The sequence below is a fragment of the Scyliorhinus canicula genome, chromosome 6, assembly GCF_902713615.1.
Source record: "Scyliorhinus canicula chromosome 6, sScyCan1.1, whole genome shotgun sequence".
Taxonomy (NCBI): domain Eukaryota; kingdom Metazoa; phylum Chordata; class Chondrichthyes; order Carcharhiniformes; family Scyliorhinidae; genus Scyliorhinus; species Scyliorhinus canicula.
The window spans coordinates 20,573,970-20,577,951 of record NC_052151.1 but is presented as its reverse complement, the minus strand read 5'-3'; positions in this window follow the sequence as shown (position 1 = coordinate 20,577,951).

Sequence of the window (3,982 nt, the reverse complement as noted above, 5' to 3'; positions counted from 1 at the left end):
TCAGAATTTAGGGAGTTAGGAGATAAGTTTAACAAGTAGGACCTCAAAGGTAGTAATCTCAGGATTGCTACCAGTGCCATGAGACAGAGTAGAAATTCAAGAATAGTCAGAATGAATACGTGGCTTGAGAGATTGTGCAGAAGGGAGGGGTTCAGATTTCTGGGACATTGGAACCAGTTCTGGGGTGGTGGGACCATTACAAATCGGATCGTCTACACCTGGGAAAGACTGGAACCAATGTCCTAGGGGGTGCTTTCGCTAACACTGTTGGGGAGGTTTTAAGCTAATGTGGCAGGGGGATGGGAACCAGATTAGGAAGTTAGAAGTCAGTAAAGAGGCAGCAACTAAAGCCAGTAAGGTACTAGATAATAAACTCAATGTGACTAAGGGGAAGAGTAGAATGGGAAGAGATGATGAACGCAAAGGGACAGGTGGTCTGAGGTGCATTTATTTTAATGCAAGAAGTGTAGCAGGTAAGGCAGATGAATTTAGGGCTTGGATTAGTACCTGGGAATATGATATTATTGGTATTACTGAGGGAAGGGCAAGATTGGCAACTAAATATCCCAGGGTATAGATGCTTCAGGAGGGATAGAGAGGGAGGTAAAAGGGGTGGAGGAGTTGCATTTCTAGTCAGAGATGATATCACAGCTGTGATTTAAGGAGGGCATGATGGAGGATTTGAGCACTGAGGCAATATGGATAGAGCTAAGAAATAGGAAGAGTGCAGTAACATGGTTGGGACTTTACTACAGGCCTCCCAAAAGCGAGCGTGAAGTAGAGGTACAAATGTGTAGACAGATTATAGAACAATGTAGGAGCAATAGGGTGGTTGTGATGGGAGATTTTAACTTCCCCAACATTGAATGGGACTCATTTAGTGTTGGAGGTATAGATGGAGCAGAATTTGTAAGGAGCATCCAGGAGAGTTTTGTTAGAGCAGTATGTAAATAGTCCAACTCGGGAAAGGGCCATACTGGACCTGGTATTGGGGAATGATCCCAGCCAGGTGGTTGAAGTTTCAGTCGGTGATTACTTTGGGAATAACGATCACAATTCCGTAAGTTTTAGAATACTCATGGACAAAGACGAGAGTGGTCCTAAATGAAGTGCTAAATTGGAGAAAGGCCAAGTATGACAAAATTCGGCAGGAGCTAGGGAATGTGAATTGGGAGCAGCTGTTTAAGGGTAAATCCACATTTGAAATGTGGGAGTCTTTTAAGGAAAGGTTGATTAGAGTGCAGGACAGACATGTCCCTGTGAAAATGAGAGATAGAAATGGCAAGATTAGGGAATCACGGATGACGGGTGGAATTGTGAGACTAGCTAAGATGAAAAAGGAAGCATATATAAGATCGAGGCGACTCAAAACTGATGAAGCTTTGGAGGAATATCGGGAAAGTAGGACAAATTTCAAACGCGCAATAAAGAGGGCGAAAAGGGGTCATGAAATCTCTTTGGCTAACAGGGTTAAGGAAAATCCCAAAGCCTTTTATTCATATAGAAGGTGTAACTAGAGAAAGGATTGCCCCACTCAAAGACAAAAGAGGGAATTTATGCGTGGAGTCAGAGGAAATGAGTGAGATTCTTAATGAATACTTTGCATCGGTATTCACCAAGGCGAGGGACATGACGGATGTTGAGGCTAGGGATGGAATACAGCAAAATATAGACAGATTGGAGAGTTGGGCAGAGAAATGGCAGATGGAGTTCAATCCAGGCAAATGCGAGGTGATGCATTTTGTAAGATCTAATTCAAGAGCGGACTATACGATCAATGGAAGAGTCCTGGGGAAAATTGATGTACAGAAAGATCTGGGCGTTCAGGTCCATTGTACCCTGAAGGTGGCAATGCAGGTCGATAGAGTGGTCAAGAAGGCATACAGCATCCTTGCCTTCATTGAACGGGAAATTGAGTACAAGAGTCGGCAGGTCATGTTACAGTTGTATAGAACTTTGGATAGGCCACATTTGGAATACTGCGTGCAGTTCTGGTCGCCACATTACCAGAAGGATGTGCATGCTTTAGAGAGGATGCAGAGGAGGTTCACCAGGATGTTGCCTGGTATGGAGGGTGCTAGCTATGAAGTAAGGTTGGGTAGATTAGGATTGTTTTCGTTGGAAAGACGGAGGTTAAGGGGGGACCTGATTGAGGTCTACAAAATTATGAGAGGTATGGACAGGGTGGATAGCAACAAGCTTTTTCCAAGAGTGGGGTTGTCAATTACAAGGGGTCATGTTTTCAAGGTGAGAGGGGGAAAGTTTAAGGGAGATGTGCGTGGAAAGATTTTTACGTAGATGGTGATGGGTGCCTGGGACGCTTTGCCAGCAGAGGTAATAGAGGCGGGCATGATAGCATCATTTAAGATGCATCTGGACAGATATATGAACGGGTGGGGAACAGAGTGAAGTAGATCCTTGGAAAATAGGCAACAGGTTTAGACAAAGGATCTGGATCGGCGCAGGCTGGGAGGGCCGAAGGGCCTGCTCCTGTGCTGCAATTTTCTTTGTTCTTTGTTCTTTATCTATCCAGTGATATCCCATTGACAGAGTTAGAAAGACTGTTCAGAGTGGAGTTTGACAGGTTGAAGTGTCAGGCTGCACGGGGATGTGAGCTGTCACCTGACCAAGATGGAGCTCACTCTCCAAGTGTTACATCTCTCAATAAATTACCCTCCATCTCTTCATTCTTACTCATTCTTTAATTTTACACCTCAATGTTTTAACAGAATCATTTCACTGAAATGTGGAGAGTTTATCTAATATGAAACGAGTGGTGTGATCATTGACCCAGATTTATATCTGAGGAAGAATCTAACACGAGACCAAATTGTTAATGCATCACCCTCTTTATTTCACAGTGAGAATACATTCCCAGCAGTTTGAAAAACAAAAGACAAACAAAGACTAGAAGACGATGATTTATTTACTCCACAAGAGAAACCTGTGAATGGGACACCTGTTAACAAGAGTCAGATCTGAATCGATCATTTTCTCAATTACAGATTCAGTCTGTCGATATTCCCAATGTTAGCTCCCAGTGTGGGTTTGAGGAGATCTGAATTGAAACTTTATTCCATCTTCAGTCTCTGGATTCTAATTTTAGATTCTTTCTCCAGTTTAAGGACCAGTTTTAAGCTGCTTCACTACCTGAGTCACAAAACTCCCACTTCACTTTCCTGACCTGGGCCTATCTGTTTCCTGAACCTGGACTGGTCTGAGTCAGACCAAACTGGATTGAGAACAACCTTTTGAATCATCCCCACCACAATGTCCAGTGTTTGATTATCAGGAATGACAGGAACAGGGAATACTTTACTCCCCAAACAGGCAGTCCACATTCGCAGGTTTTTCCAGTGAGTGTTGTGTTCTTCCTCCAGCATATAGTGTCTATTCCACACAGTCTGTTCTATGGACCATTCCCATTATATTTCACAGCACAGGAGATGTCACTCGGGCCATCTCAATCTCAGACTGTGCAAAGTTCATTTAAAGCAAGATTACAGAAAAAGCGAATTACTGCAGTGATTAATCCCCGTTACCCAATAGTCGGCCCACCATCCTGTACAATTGAGTTTGTTGATTCCTGGTTAATTTGCTGTCAGTCTAGATTCAATAAAATCTGAGATGGATTTGCAGGTATCATATCATTTAATAATAACTAACTTGCAATCCATAGGACCTCAGGACACACACACTGTCTTCTGAGAGCCCAGAATAAAGAGAGAGAGTATACAAAGAAACTTCTGCTGATATATTCAAAATCACAGTACGATTCACATATAAGCTTCCCATTGGTCATTCTATACACCTCCTGACCTGGCCCTATATCCTAATTGGTCACTTTGCATTGTAACCCCAGCATCCTTTTCACCTTGCTCACCATGCGGCCACCCTCCCCCGATGGTTTCAAACAGGCTTTGGCTAAATCTCTTTGTCCTTTGTCTGTGAGCCCCCTACCATCAGACCGGCCCGACTAACA